Below are 16,935 nucleotides of genomic sequence, written 5' to 3' on the forward strand. Positions count from 1 at the left end.
TTATAAAGACCATTAATTGTAAATGAAAACTCCAATGCATTTGTGTTCTATCAAGATGAAGCTAACATCAACTTATTTATACTAATGCCAAAGTTATAGGATTCAGTTATATTGTGCTCTTGTAGTAATATGACAACACAATCCTTTTCTGTTGGGTTAATGAAAGTGTTAAACTTTTAATGACATGTTTGGTGTATGAAATAGGTACTTTTTGATATATCTCATATAATAAGGTTGTAAGACAAGTGTGTATGATCTTAGAACTATTTTTAATTATAATCTAATCAACATCTGATTATGCCATTCCAAATTAATACGGCTGATTCTTTTATGGTATTGGACATGATATATGATTTGACTTGACACACAAACTTGCAATACCAAAATTAATTTTGCAAATTGTAACTATTGATACCTATTACTTTTGACTAATAGACCATGTATGATGAGTTTAGATTATTGTGTAATGATACTGTGCTATCGCTTGTGTAATGTGGTGTCTTTCAGGTCTAGAGCTCTTTACTTTCTTTTACTTGGTGTAAAATTTTTCTAATTGTGATGTTGATTAGAAATTTGGAGTATGATGCATTTGATATTGGGTTTATTACAACGGATGACTTTACCAATGCGGACATTTTGGAAGCAACCTATCCGGGCTTAACCAAGAGATTTTATGATGATTGGGCTGCTGATCCTGCAATTCCCATTGTCACTGGTTTCCTTGGAAAGGTTTTTTGCTGCTCTACAGATATTTTCAGGGAGTCTTTTCTTAGAAATTACATCATCTGTTTTGATTCGTTATGGAAGTGCCTTTTCAATTTCTAGGCTTGCAAGTCTTGTGCTATCACAACACTCGGCAGGGGTGGCAGTGATTTAACTGCTATAACCATCGGCAAAGCACTAGGCTTAAGGGAAATACAGGTTGATCTGTCTTATATTTTATTGTTTAATATTTAAATTGTATAAGATCATATCCTAAAATATAAGTAAGTGCTCAAAAGGTTGTTCCATTATATATTAAACTTAGTGTACTTGTATTTTCTCAGGTATGGAAAGATGTTGATGGTAGCGATTTATCCTCTTATGAGTGTCATTTATGGCATCATTTGGCCTCTTTTAGGATGATTTTCATACTATTTTATAGCCCTTTTCCTTAGCTTTTCCTTTGTTTTGTTCTTTATTTCATTAGTTTCTGCTTTCCATAGTTAGTTTCCTTGTTTTGTGCATTTCTTTGTTTATTTGTTCTATTTCCCTTTTATTTGTTTGTTTTCGTTTGTTTTTAGGTTATGATCGTGTTTCCAAGGATTCTCGAGCCTTCCTCTCATATTTCTCATCAATTTGGATGACTCATGTTCGCCTTTCGGAGCTTCAAGTTTGAAGGAACGCAAATGGCGAGTCAAGAGATCGGTGCACGTGCGGTGGGGGCGTCATCTTTGCCATGAACCCACCAAAATGGCCCTTTCAAGAATGCCTTCCTTGGTGTTCATCACCATCATAAAGAGGAGCCCACGAGGATGAACTTGGACGAAGAAAGAGAGGAAGTGCTCTGCTTTCAGGTGCGGTCGCGCACGAGGGTGGTGCGGCCGCGCACCAGGGTGGTGCGGGCGCACCTCTTCTTGACCTTGTTTCGTACCCTTTTTCCCGCGGCCCGCCTCTTCCTTGATGCGACCGCACCTTCCGGGGTTTCTTTTGGGACGATCTAACTACTTCTTCTTTTGTATCTTTCTTATATATAGTCTTTCCTTCTATTTTTAGAGAGAGAAGAATTAGAATAGCATTAGAATTAGTTTAGGTTGGATTTTTAGAGAGAGAAACTCTAGGTTTTAGAGAGAGAATTTCATAGTGGATTGTTGATGATTGAAGCTTTCTCCATTTCCTTTGATCTTTGATCAAGTTTGTAAGATTTCCTTTTCTTTAATGCAATATTTAGTTTGATCTTTAGTTTGATTTCAATTGTTTGTTGAATGTTCAAGTTTGATTGAAGTTTGATTGGTTTGTGTTTGATTTTAGCTTGTTTGATTTGATCATGATGAATTTGTTGCTTAGTGTTATTTTGATCTTGATTTCAATGGCTAGTGAGTAGATAGCTTGCTAGGGTAATGGTGAAGCATGTATGAGTAATGTATTAAAAATAATTGGGGAAAATTGATGGAGTTGATTATGTGATTAAATTGGTTGATGATCATGTGCATGTGTGTGATTAATTAAAGAGTAGCTAACTTTGATTGTTGCACTAGATTGCATTGTAAGTTCACAATGATACGAACCATTGATTTGTGGCTTGCATTTACACGATTGAGGTGTCTTGTGATGTTTCCTAGCTAGAGTTTATCGTAGTTGACGCTAGTTAGACCTCTAAGAGAATAGCTTGATATTCTCTCTTGGTTGCATGATTGATTTTCTCTCACATTGCTTGACTTAGTCAATTTGACCTTCCAATTAGTTGAATCCGTTATAATTACATGTGGATCCTAGCCCTAGTGTTTATTACATTTGATTTCTTCTCGTTTATTAGTCGTCTTTGTCCTAGCATAGCATTCACACCCAATCATTACATTTCGGAATAGCTTGACCATAGACAATAGATAATTGCCCACCATTCCTTTGGCTTCGACCCTCAACTTACCATTATACTTGTGTAGGGTTGTGTTGAGTGTTTATAAATATTGTTTGACCTTGGGTAGGGGTTAGACTCAACGACCTAGCTTCAACACTCGTCAAAATGGCGCCGTTGCCGGGGAATGGTGTCGTGATTGTATATTGTTGTTCAGTCTATTCCACTTAATTCAAAAACACAAAAAGATTTTCCTTTAGGCTACACTTGTAGCCATGCTACTAATAGTTTCTTTTGAGATTTTGTGCAAGTGAACATGGGAGAAGCTCATAGAGTGACGTTGAAGAAGTTGGGCACGCCGGGCGCTTACAAGTATGAGAGCGAGATTGCTCCATTATTGATCCCGGATGGTGATTTTGAAATCAAACCGGCTATGATCACCTTGATTGAGAGGAAACAATATTGTGGTACAACAAGTGAAAATTCTCTCAACCATCTCAAGGGTTTTGAGAAGTATTGCAATACAATTATGGTAGGCAGAGTCGCTCAAGAGTATATAAGGCTCAAGTTGTTTCCCTTCTCTCTCATTGGAAGAGCTTTAGAGTGGTTGGATAAGGAGGTCAAACCAAGGTCCCTAAGGACATGGGATGAATTTACCAAGGCTTTCTTGTCTCGCTTCTACCCACAAAAGAAGACAGCGAAGGCTAGAGCCTTAATCCAAAGTTTCAAGCAATTGCCTAGAGAGAATCTCTATGAAGCATGGGAGAGGTACAAGGATTACCAAAGGGAATGCTCTCAAGGTAGATCGAGCCTTGATGTCGGAGCTGGAGGGCCGATTATGAACAAAACGTAAGAAGAGGTTGTGGATGTAATAGATGATGTGGTAAGGAATTACATGGATTGGCATGATGTAGAGAGGGAATCGACAAGCACAAGTGGCTCAATCGATCAATCTAATGTCGTCAACAATTTGTCCACATTGGTCTCGGAGTTAGGAAAGGAGGTGATTTCTCTCAAGACCAAGCTCGAGAGTCCTTCACAAGCTTCTATTCTTCCCTCCCATTTTAAGGGGAAAGGTACATCTTCCTACTCCAACCCCCTTTTTGCTTCTTGTTGCATGATAAGAGAATGCTTGGTTTGTGATTTATGTGGAAAGAATGATCATAATGCTTCTAATTGCTCCAATGTTCCTTGTGATGGATATGAGAATGTGCGTGTGAATTGTGTTGATAATAATAATCATGGACCTCGATTTAATGCTCAAAAGAATGTTGGGAGTAGGAATTGTCACAATCATGGGAGCTATGATAATTATAACCAAAATAGTGGTTATGGTAACCATGTGACCCAAGAATTTTGTGGTAACCATAATAACTTTTGTTGTAATGATCAAAGCCATGGCCAAGAATATGGGGATCATAACCAAGGTTATGGTAACCATAATCAAAATTGCGGCGAAAATCATGGTAGGGGTAATTGGAGTAATAAAAGTAGAGGGGAGATTTTCAAAATGATGTTCAAAGAGATACCCCACCCCAAATTACTCCAAAGACTCAAAGCCAAGGTGATGATTTCTATGCTCAACAATCCCAATTGAATAGGCTAGAGAATTTCATGATGACTCAATCCGAGAAGTTTAATAAATTCACATTGTCTTGTAACAAAATGTTTGAGGTCCTATTTACTCATGGAAAGATGCTTGAGAACCAAATCAATGAACTAGCCATCCCTTTGAGAGATTGTGCTAGTCCTCTTTCTTTACCCTCACAAGAAGTCGAATCTAGGGAACCAATGTGTGCTATGACCACTAGGAGTGGTAAGGTCCTTAAAGAGAGTGTTTCTAGGAAGAGTAAGGAGAGTGAAAAGGAGAGTGATTCGAGTGAAGGGAATAAGCATGAAGAGCCTAGCAAGATGAGTGAGGATTCCAATGATAAGCCTAAGGAGAAAGAGAGGAAGCAAGATGAGGTTTACAAACCTAGACTTCCTTACCCCCCAAAAGCACAATAGGCACAAATTGGATGAGCAATTTGGGAAATTCATCGAGATGCTTAAGCAACTTCATCTTACTCTTCCTTTCACCGATGTGGTAGAACAAATGTTAAACTATGCTAAGTTTCTTAAGGAAATTTTGAGCGGTAAGAGAGATTGCAATATGGTGGAACCGGTGAATTTGGGAGAGTGTTGTAGTTCCTTTATTCATAATGAATTACCCCAAAAGTTGAAAGATCCCGGAAATTTCTCCGTACCTTGCAAAATCAAAGGAAAATTGTTCCAAAATTCTCTTTGTGATCTTGGTGCTAGTGTTAGCATCATGCCTTATTCCGTTTTTAAGAAACTTAAGCTAGGTGAGCTCCTTCCATCCAACATGACCCTTTAATTGGCCGATCGGTCTATTAAGTTTCCAAAGGGGAGAGTTGAGGATGTTCCTCTCAAGATAGGAGAGTTCACCATTCCCGTTGATTTCATTGTGCTTGAGATTGCGGAAGATGACCATATCCCTATCATCTTAGGAAGACCTTTCTTAGCCACTTCGGGAGCCTTAATAGATGTGAAAGGACGTCGTATTACCTTGAGAATTGGTAAGAATGAGGAAAGTTTTGAGCTAAAACCAATGCATGAGTCTTTGTCTCTTGTGAAAGGGATTATGTGTGTTAATTCCCCTCACCCCATTGATAATGTAAGCATGATTGATTCCTCAACTAACAATGTTCTTGAGAATCGTGATAATGTGCTTTTGAGTTGTGATTGCAAGAAGGTTAGTGAAGAGAAAACGAAGCTTCCCAAGCTTATGGACGAGGAGGAAATAGAAATTCCTCATTGGTTTGAGCTCTACCCTCAAGAGGAGGACAATGACCCCAATAGTGTGGATGGTGTGAAACCATTTACAAAGAAGAACAAGGCAAAGAAAAGAGCACGAGCTTCTAGGAAAAAGAGAAAGAGAATGAGATTATGGAAAGAGAAGCTTGCTTTTGAGGAGTTATTGAATGATGTCTCATCAAGCAACAACGAGAAGTTGCTAGAAGTTGAGGAGAAATTTGCTCTTTCCGCCACTTTGAAGAATGTGGTTTTCTTTGACCCTCCATGATTTGGAGGAAGGGTCGAGCTTAGGACCATAAGCAAGCGCTTCCCGGGAGGCAACCCGGAGATCTCTAACTTTTCTTTTTTATTTTGAATTTTCTTATTTTCCCTTCTTTAACTTTCTTTTCTTTCACTTTTCTACTTGTTTGGATTTGTAGGTTGGAATCTTGGGATTGGACTTCATCAGGTGAGCTTGAGGAATGAGAAGGTGTTTTGCGGTTTTTGATGTGATTACACTCGATATCATCGAAATTTGAGGTAAAAGGGTAAGAATTTTAGTGAGGTAAGATAGGGAATTTTGTGCTTTAAAAGTTGAAGGAAGTTTGTTTTTGGTGGGTTCATGTGGTGCTACCATTATTTTGGGATTTTGAACCCACTAAAATGGGGTTTTGCTACTGCCTATGTTGGTGTTTATCATCATCATTATTTGTGTACCCACCAATGGCCGCACCCACTTCCATGCCCCCTTATCTTCTCCTTCCTTATTTCTTCTTTCATTTCCCCTTTTTTCCTCCTTCTACCTTCGACCCCATCACCCTCATTCCCTCAAAACCGCACCAACCATCTTCCATAAGTCATCAAATTTCATTTATCCAAAACCTTTGGATCCAAATCCCTTTGAATCCAAATTTTGTAGTCTAGTGTCTTTTAATAAGCTAGTAGTTTAGTTGGTTACTTAGTGTTACTTTGTAGCTTCCTTTTCTTCTCTTTTTGGTTTTGAAGTTACTAACCATTTTCTTTGTTTATAGCTTCTTTTGCTTTTCTTGTTCTCACATGGCTCTATGATGATGCTTACGATCTTGGAATGCAACGAAGGTGGTTCTTTCTATCGCCTTTCTTTATTATGCTAAGCATGGATAGCCCGGTGAGACCTTTCTAATTTTCCTCTTTATTTTTCTTTGGATGCATAGATTAGGTTTAGTTTACGGAAAGTTGAACGGTTCGAGGATGATTGCTTTTTAACACGTAATGTGTTTGGGATCGATGACGATGTTATCATTCGATTACTTGTATGTCGATTGGGATATATGTGTTTAACTTGCTTTCTAGTTCTTTTCTCCATTTCTCCTATTCTTCCTTTATCTATGACTTTCCTTTTCTTTTTCTTATCTCTTATTTTTCTTTTCTTTTATTTTCCTTTGTCCTTGTTTTGGTTTGTGGTTTGATTTTGAGGCTTATTTTTCACCATTTTTATTTTCCTTATGAATTGGACTTTGTACATTGGACTTTGTCTTTTGAATGATTTTCTTCCTAGGTAGTAAAGGTATGCACGGTTTGAGACTATGCTTGGTTGACTCTAGGATAGGTGTATGCTAGGGTAGTTGGTTTGAACTAGATGGATCATGAAGCCGGATTCTACTCGTTTGTGGCATGTTGGTAGTTACTCCCTATAGTCAATTTGACACCACTAGTGAGTTTTTGCTACATCCATGTGACGTTCATCGTTTTTTAAGCCTTCAACCTATCTTGTATGAGCGGCGTGGATCCTTGACTATTGCAAACCTAATCCATAAAGCTTGATTTATGATTCTTAAACCCGAGACCGAGCTATCTAGGGAGGACAAAGGCACCTTTTTCGGGGTGGTATTTTTCATTTTTAGGATAGTTTGTTTAATATTTGTTTTTGGGTTTACATTTTCCTTCTTGCAACCATTTCAGCCTATTTCCTTCTTTTCAAGCCACATCTTTAGATCTTTGGCCTTTTGTTTCATTTTCTTTCTTTTCTTGTTTTTGTGAAGCAATTGATCATTCTTGACGGAGTTGTGGTGATATAGTTAGGATATGTGGTTAAATTGATGCAAGCTTGTGATTTCATCTTCTTTGTGAATAATAGCAAATGAGTATGAGCAAAAGTCGTCCTACATTATAAAAGGCATGGACAAATAAGTGCAATATTGAAAAAGCCGTCCGAATTTGAAAAAAAGCATGGAAGCATATAAAAAACAAAAAAAAATGAAAAAGTGAAAAATTCAAAAATATTTTGATGTATTCTTTTCTCCTTCTAAGCATTGAGGACAATGCTTCATTTAAGCTTGGGGGAGAAGCGTTTACGCTTTTTGTACTTATATTTGTGATTTATAGCTTTGAATAAGCTTGGGGGTGTACGTATTTTTGTTTGGATTGGTGATTACTTGATTGTGATTCTAAGAAAGGGCCCGTTCTTTGCTTCACTATTAGGAAAACCACCGAATTTCAAATTTTAGCCTACCTTCACCCTTTATGCCCTTATGTTACAACCTTTGGGAAATCCCTTTCGACCTAGAAGTTGAGTCACTATTCGGGGGAGGGAATCATGGGTCATTGCCTAAGGAAAGGGGATGCATAGTCAAGATTGTCGAGTAGCCTAAATAAATCTCTTTTTCCGGTTCCTTCGAGGAATCATTGGGATGCTCGCTAAGGGGAGATTTGAGACTAGTGGGGAGAACGCGGTAAGATCGATTGGGATGAACGTGGATTGTGATGTCTAGTTCCTATGCTTAGCATACCCTATGTTTCAATCAACCTTGGATATCTTGGAAAGTGCATACCTTGAATGCTTGAGAAAGATTTTCATTCATTTGCATTGTAGTCTCTTTGTAAGTCCATTTCGCAAAGGTTTTGTTTTCCCTTTTCCCTTTTTCTTTTCTTTTTATGGTTTTGCCTCTTGGATGTTGGGGGAAAGTTATGGGTAAACTCTTAGGATACCCTTACGAGAGCATTACTCGTCCTCTAGGGCGATCTAGGGGTTTAAAATGGCTTGTTGTAGCTAAAAACAACCGTGATTCCTACGACAGTGAGTCTTAGTGTATATTCTCATCTTGAGTTTTCTTTTTCTTTTTGTTTTTTTTGAATTATTCTTTCATCCTTATTCTTTCTTGCTTTGTTTTGCTCGAGGACGAGCTAAAGTTTAGCTTGGGGGATTTGATGAGTGTCATTTATGGCACTCATTTGGCCTCTTTTAGGATGATTTTCCTTAGCCCTTTTCCTTAGCTTTTCCTTAGTTTTGTTCTTTATTTCATTAATTTGTGCTTTCCATAGTTAGTTTCCTTGTTTTGTGCATTTCTTTGTTTATTTGTTCTTTTTCCCTTTTATTTGTTTGTTTTCGTTTGTTTTTAGGTTATGATCGTGTTTCCAAGGATTCTCGAGCCTTCCTCTCATATTTCTCATCAATTTGGATGCCTCATGTTCGCCTTTCGGAGCTTTAAGTTTGAAGGAACGCAAAGGGCGAGTCAAGAGATCGATGCATGTATGCGGTGGGGGTGTCATCTTTGCCATGAACCCACCAAAATGGCCCTTTCAAGACTGCCTTCCTTGGTGTTCATCATCATCATAAAGACGAGCCCACGAGGATGAGCTTGGACGAAGAAAGAGAGGAAGTGCCCTGCTTTCAGGTGCGGCCGCGCACGAGGGTGGTGCGGCCGCGCACCAGGGTGGTGCGGCCGCGCACCTCTTCTTGCCCCTGTTCCGCACCCTTTTTCCCGCGGTCGCGCCTCTTCCTTGATGCGACCGCACCTTCCGGGGTTTCTTTTGGGACAATCTAACTACTTATTCTTTTGTATCTTTCTTATATATAGTCTTTCCTTCTATTTTAAGAGAGAGAAGAATTAGAATGGCATTAGAATTAGTTTAGGTTGGATTTTTAGAGAAAGAAACTCTAGGTTTTTAGAGAGAGAATTTCATAGTGGATTGTTGATGATTGAAGCTTTCTCCATTTCCTTTGATCTTTGATCAAGTTTGTAAGATTTCCTTTTCTTTAATGCAATCTTTAGTTTGATCTTTAGTTTGATTTCAATTGTTTGTTGAATGTTCAAGTTTGATTGAAGTTTGATTGGTTTGTGTTTGATTTTAGCTTGTTTGATTTGATCATGATGAATTTAATGCTTAGTGTTGTTTTGATCTTGATTTCAATGGCTAGTGAGTAGATAGCTTGCTAGAGTAATGGTGAAGCATGTCTGAGTAATGGATTAAAACTAATTGGGGAAAATTGATGGAGTTGACTATGTGATTAAATTGGTTGATGATCATGTGCATGTGTGTGATTAGTTAAAGAGTAGCTAACTTTGATTGTTGCACTAGATTGCATTGTAAGTTCACAATGATACGGACCATTGATTTGTGGCTTGCATTTACACGATTGAGGTGTCTTGTGATGTTTCCTAGCTAGAGTTTATCGTAGTTGACGCTAGTTAGACCTCTAGGAGAATAGCTTGATATGCTCTCTTGGTTGCATGATTGATTTTCCCTCACATTGCTTGACTTAGTCAATTTGACCTCCCAATTAGTTGAATCCGTTATGATTACATGTGGATCCTAGCCCTAGTGTTTATTACATTTGATTTCTTCTCATTTATTAGTCGTCTTTGTCCTAGCATAGAATTCACACCCAATCATTACATTTCGGAATAGCTTGACCATAGACAATAGATAATTGCCCACCATTCCTTTGGCTTCGACCCTCAACTTACCATTATACTTGTGTAGGGTTGTGTTGAGTGTTTATAAATATTGTTTGACCTTGGGTAGGGGTTAGCCTCAACGACCTAGCTTCAACCCTCGTCATCCTCAAGCACAACTTGTACCGTACCTGACATTTGATGAGGCAGCTGAGCTTGCTTATTTTGGGGCACAGGTAAGCACTAACTAATTTTTTTCATGTGCTGAGGTTGATTCTTTGTTGCTTAGGGTTAGTTCATTTCTAAAAAGAGAAGCTACAAAGTACAAACCTATAAGAAATCACTTGAATATAGTCGTATTGTTAGAATCCATCTTTCTTTAATCTTTTTCCTTAGGTTTCATTATGTTTCATTATTTAATTGTTGAAATTGGCTTCGTAAACATGGACAGATTAAGCTATATGAATGTGTTATATTGACTGTGGGTATATTGATTAATGTGTTAATTTGGTTGATTTTTTATCTATTTTTTCTGTGATTCAAAATCTCCATTCCTTGCCTTACTTATCCTTCATATTATTCATTATTTTCTTAAACAAACTCATTCTCTTACATTCCTTGTCTTACTTATCCTTGACATTCTTCAATATATTCATAAATTGCCTATTTATATTCATTCTTACTACGTAGTACTGGTATGCATTGAGGATTTGTACAGATTTCTTAAAATTTTACATTTACCTTTCCTTAAAAGTGCGTATATTTAGCTTCTTATGTTAAGGTAGAATGATTTCTGTGGATTTTGTGACATAAGTAATAATGATTAATTGCACGAAATAATACTGCATTACTTGGTTTCTCTATCCTGTCTCATCACTCTTTCATTGAGTATATATGGTTAATGAACCATTTAATGATTTCATTATGTCTTCAGTGCGTATCATCTTTGTCTTAACTCTTAATTATTAAGGGAAGCTTGCATTTTTTACCTTACATCTGATATTCTAATTTCCCACACCTGGAAACATTTAAGGAAATAGACTATTACTTGTCCTATACTGCTATAATTTGCTTTAGGTGATAAGCTGGTGATGTATATACTTTTTTAGTATTAATTTTCATTTGATCGAATCAAAACATAAAACCAATCTACTAGAAATGGCAAAAATTTAGGGATGATATGTGTTGTTGTTTTCAGTCTAAATATCTAATACAAGATTGCCTTCGGTTTTTTTTTTCAAACATAGTAATTAAGCTGGTATCTACAACTTGCTTCTTGAATCTGTTAATTGTGTTTGGTGTTGTTATTCCGTTAATTGGTATCATAAAATACAAGATCACCTTTAGATTTGGTAGCACTCTAATCTAGTTGAATTAGGGGGTCGTTTGATCAGACAATGTGCTGCTTGAGTCCTTAATGTGCATGCTAATGTGCATCTTTAACTGTTATGTTTGTCCTTATATCTATAAGTGTTATGGGATCTTAAAAACTACTTTTATGAATAATAACTGTATAGGTTGACAACAATCTTACGAAATGAATAGTGTTCCATGGCGAGCTTTTAGATATATTTTGTGCTCATATGGTCTTTGTTTAATGTTATGTCCTTATGTGATAGCTATGCTGTGAATGCTTGATGTTCTTTTTGTGATAGCCATTTGGGCATGAATATGCGTATGCATATGCAATTAGGTTTATAAAATGCGTCATAATGAAAGTTTCAATGAATTTATTCAATATTTTGTCTTATCCTTGCTCTGTTTTTTTTTTCTACAGGGCCTTTACAACCCTTATATGGGTCAACAATACCTTCAGCTGTATGGTGTTCCTGGAACACCAGGTGCACCCATGTATCCATATGGACAGCTTGCCCACATGGTAAGGTTTGGGGATGGAATCCGCATTTGTAAGTCCCTCCTGTTGTTCATTTTATCATTTTCTCTGGTAGATCTTGAATATGTATCATTGTATCAAGCTATTGAAATTTGATGCCGATATTATTATGTCATAAGGGAAATATTGATCCAGACCTCCACTCCTACATTTTCTGTACAAGGATGTGCAGCTCAAATGATTCTGCTTGCTGGACCAAGTGTTCTGATGTCATGGATGGTGTATCAGCTGCTTGTATATTAGTTTATAGTATATCAGTTGCTTGTATATGGCAATTCTTAAGTTTTTTTTTTTGAACAAGTTCTCTTAAGTTTTAGTTATTAGTTTATTGTATATTAATTTGTATACTATATTTGTATAAAATATAAATATCTCATTAAATGATAAAATGGTGTGAAAGCAATCCAGCATTTTGCTGGATTTTTTTTAAATTGGATTACACATTATTCGTAACAGGAAGATATTAGGCCCATTACGAATAATGGGGTTATTCATAACGGACATTTGGATGCCCATTACAAATAACCCGTTATTTGTAACGGCATTTCAAATGTCCGTTACAAATAACCCCGTTATTCATAACGGGCACCTGTTTTGCCTGTTACGAATAACTACTCATTTGTAACGGGCAAGTGCCCATTACAAGAAACATATGCTATCCATAACGGTCGCATACGTAATGGTTGTTTCCCATTACAGATAGGCATTTTTCCACTAGTGGTAGCCATTCAATATCATCTTCATCTGGAAATTCAATAAGAATATACTCGTGGAAAATTCTATGGTAAGTTTTTATCTTATTTTTTTTATTCTTTGCTGTCTTAAACTCATATAAGCTCTGGTAATTTCTAAGGTAAGTTTTTATCTTATGTTTTTATCTTATGGTAAGTTATAGAGCTGCGCTGCTATGTGCAGCGCAACTATTAGTCTTGCGCGCAGCTTTATGGTAAGATTCGATTTTATATTTTCCGTATAATTTCCGAATAATTACAAATCTTCCGCAGCGCAACTCTGGAAGTTGCGTTGGGTGTCGCGCGCAACTGAAATAGTTGCGTGCGGCAGCCCAGCACGACTTTGTGAGATGCGCGCGACTTTTTCTTCGGCAGCACTAAGTTTTAACCTAGGCGCTCCTAAATCCGTCATTATTAGGGTTTAAGCACGGGCCTAAGCCTAATTATGATTGGATTTAGTTAATTGGACCTTTGTTTTGGCTTTTCTTTAATTTGGGCTAGTCTATTGTGTTTTGTGGCTTAACTAGTTATCCATAGGCATTCTTCACTTTGATCCAACACAAAGATGGCTTTATTTATCGTCATTTCACTTCCTGTCGGGACTGGAGGCCAAAAGTAGATGTCTACAGATAAGAATTTGTAGCTGATGATGTCAAAGGAGCTACCCGTGTCAATAAAGATACGACCAACTAATTTGTTAGCGACCTTACATTCAATGATAACCAGGTCGTCATGCGGCCGACAAAATTTGCCCCAGTCTTGTTAAGTGATGAAGATCTCTGGGAAGATGCTGCTAGCACACGCTTACCCCTCATCAACAACATTGACCATCTTTTTCAGATGGTCCTTGGTGCCCTAAATTGTCAGGAAACCTCCCGCGAATTTGGCTGATATGGTGTAGATCAGCTCTTTGTCACTGTCCGAACTACTAGTAGGTTGGGTAGTGTTCTAGGAAGACTGCCCAAGATCCATCCTGAGAGTCACTTTGGAATTCAAGATGTATGATTTCAACACTCCCTTGTCAGCCAAACAGCTCAACATCCGCTTGAGGCTATAAAAGTCGTTGGTGTCATGGCCGACATCCTCATAGAATTGGCAGTACTTATTTTTGTCCCAATTTTTGGCGGAACCTTTCATTGCAGCCGGCTTCTAAATGGACATCCGGTCCTTGATCTCCATGCGGATAGAGTAGCAATCCTTATTAAACTCGTACTTGGGGACGTACGGTTTAAATCCTTTCTTTTTCTTCTGGGATGGCTGTTATGAATCGACAATCGCCCAGACTTCTTTTCTTTTCTTGCTCTCTTCAACTATAAGAGCCTGCAGAGCAGGCCGACTCTCCTTTTGTTTCTAAGACTTCCTACAGTCTGACTTATTGCTGGGCGAGCAAAGGTCGGCGCTTGTATAAAGCTTTCCGCCTCCATCATCGCCTCTTAGAGGGTGAAAACCCTTTTCCTAACGAGGTCAAACTTAAAGGTTGACCCGTCCTTCAGACCCTTGAAAAAGTCTATGTAGGCAACCTTGTCAGACATTCCTTGAATTTGGATTTTCACTAGATTGAACCGACGTAGAAGCGAAATCCTTCTCTCTCTCCCTACCGGATGGTGCTCAAGTTGAGACTTGTTTTCTTGGCAGGGATGTTCATCAAGAAGTTGGAAGAAAACAAGAAGGCAAGCCTCTTGAAGTTGTGATATGTCTATTTTATATAGTATTTTACCCCCGTCCCTTGGTCATAATTGGTAGTGTTTTTGGCTCTTTAGAGCCACTTTTATTACTAATTGGTGTTTTCTAGTGTCTTCGTAGATTTGGTTGACTTTTGCAGGGATTTATGCTTTTGGAGTATTTTCCCGAGATATTTTGGAGCAATCACGAGCATTGGAGAAGTACGACCAGATTCAATAGCCCAGGGCCGGTTAGAGCCATCGAACCGGTGATTAAGGGCTCGGTATAGGTGATACCGAGGCATTTGGACCGAGTATTCAAGACCCAAAGAGGAAACCCAGATTGGCCCGAAGAATTGGAGCCCAATCGAAGTTCAAATAGTGGCCCAAATGAGTCGCCCGGCCAAAAAGGCTAGCGCCCGGAGGCACGCCCGGCCGGGCGGGAGAAGCTTTGGCAAGCGCCCGGTGACGCGCCTGGCTGGGCGCGAGATTTGTATTATGAGCAAAAAGGCGCGCCCGATCGGGCGGTGCCTCGCCCGATCAGGCGCGTGTATTTCTTAGTAGACGATTAACGTCGTTTTAATTTGTTTTAGTTTAGGACTTTTGTTTTTGAGATGAGAATTGATGTTTAGGTCTAGTTTCAATAGGCAAGTTAATTTATAAATGGTTAAGTCGAGATTCGAGAGATGAGATTTAATACCGGTAAATTAATTATGTGATTGTAATACGTAGCGAAAGCCCTTTACAATCTGGTTAATTGATGCATTGATGATTGACTATTATTGATTATTGATATTGCATGATAATTTCTTATTGAATTATTTTAACGTTTTACAATTGCGGCTTGTAAAAGTATGGCAATATTGAATTGATGAATCGAGCAGATGTTAATTTGATATTAAAGGCTATTTTCAATAAGAACTTAGATCTAGTAAATTGCGAGAGCCTGTTAGATCTATGTTGATTAATAAATTGTGATAGCCTAATAATCATGTTATTTATGCAATGTCAATGATTGATTACTATGTTTTACCCTGGAGTATTATTTATTGGTGAACCTATGCCCTAGATCCTTTTATATATCGTTTTCTCCCTATTCATATTCTTTGTAGTTTAGTTTCATACCCAAATATAAATATTGGTTACTTAGATAATTTAGATTATAATAATTAATTAGGAGTAAAAAGACTAGTTTCCCTGTGGAGATCGACCCTACTTCCCTATATACTTTAGTTAGAGGATTTAGGTATTTACTTTTGATTAGGGGATACGACTTTACCCTGTCAAAATTTGGCGTCGTTGCCGGGGAAACGGTTTTATTTTTATTTCTGATTGTTTTTGTAGTCTAGATTATTTCCTTTTTTGTCTCAGAGAGCGTTAGTTCTCTGAGACAAATCTCACATTTGCTTCTAGTTTTTGTTTATGCCCAGGTGTTCCAGATCAGGTTATATCCCATTCGATCCTGAGATCGAACGTTCCTTCCATAGACAGAAAAATCTCTACAAGCAAATCCTAGCGGATTCTGGTGATAATAACAATAATCACCGCGGTCCTCCAACTGATTCTAGCGATTTAGAGGCATCATCAGACGCAGAATCAGAGATGACGGCTTCAAAGAAGCTTAGTGATTATTCACAACCCAAGCTTACGGATTTTCCACATCTCACCCCTACTCCGGCTCTTGATGGGGTTCAATTCGAAATCAAACCTCAATTTATAACGATGATAGAGAGGAAGCAATTGAGTGGAGCCAAGGGTGAAGACCCGAATCTTCATATTGCCGACTATTGTCAATATTGCAACACCATCAGGCTATTGTCACTCAAGACCAAATCAGGGAGATTCTCTTTCCCTTCTCTTTAACTGGAAAAGCTAAATTGTGGTTTAATGGCTTAAATAGAACTACACTTGGTATAACTGACTGGGAAACTCTTGTTTTGAATTTCTATAACAAGTATTATCCTGCAGAGAGAACAGCAGTACTACGAAGTGCGATTCAGAACTTTGCCCAAGAAGCCGATGAGTCTTTATATGAGGCTTGGGAGAGGTTCAAGGACTTACAAAGAGAATGCCCTCACCACAATTTAGCGCAATGGCAGTTAATCCAAGCCTTTTATAACGGCATTGGAAACTCCTCTAGAATAATTTTAGACTCTGCAGCTAGTGGGAGATTTATGAATCTTAATTTGATGATGCAGGCCAGGTTATTGAAGATATGGCAATACACAATTCCCAATATGGGAATCCTAGAGGATTTGCTAACAAGGGGAAGCATAGTGTCGACTCTGTATCCTTTTTGCAAGCTCAACTAACCTCTATTTGCCAAAAATTAGATAATCTGAGCACTGCTAATGTAGCTAATGTTTCTGCAATTAATAATAATTCTAATGAGGCTTTCTGTGAAAATTGTGGTATTGTAGGTCATTGGGAGCAGGATTGCAGGAGCTCCGTGGAGCAAGTTAATGCCTTCCAAGCTTATAGGCAGAATAACCCATACTCCAACACTTACAATCCTGGATATCGGAATCATCCATACCTTTCCTACCGGAGCACTAATGTTCAAAATCCACCACCACAAGAACCACAGGCGCCACAGCAGCAGAAATATTATCATCCCAATGCTAGCCAGAAGAACCAACCACAA

The 16,935-nt window shown here is 38.1% G+C and overlaps 1 non-coding gene across 1 annotated transcript; it reads right to left on the bottom strand.

The window, feature by feature from the left end:
* Window positions 1–16,270: 16,270 nt before the first annotated feature.
* Window positions 16,271–16,377, bottom strand: LOC145625796 (small nucleolar RNA R71). Its single transcript, XR_014110699.1, has one exon. It is a non-coding gene; the product is annotated as a small nucleolar RNA R71 (small nucleolar RNA).
* Window positions 16,378–16,935: the final 558 nt, after the last annotated feature.

The sequence above is a fragment of the Chenopodium album genome, chromosome 3, assembly GCF_948465745.1.
Source record: "Chenopodium album chromosome 3, dcCheAlbu1.1, whole genome shotgun sequence".
NCBI lineage: Eukaryota > Viridiplantae > Streptophyta > Magnoliopsida > Caryophyllales > Amaranthaceae > Chenopodium > Chenopodium album.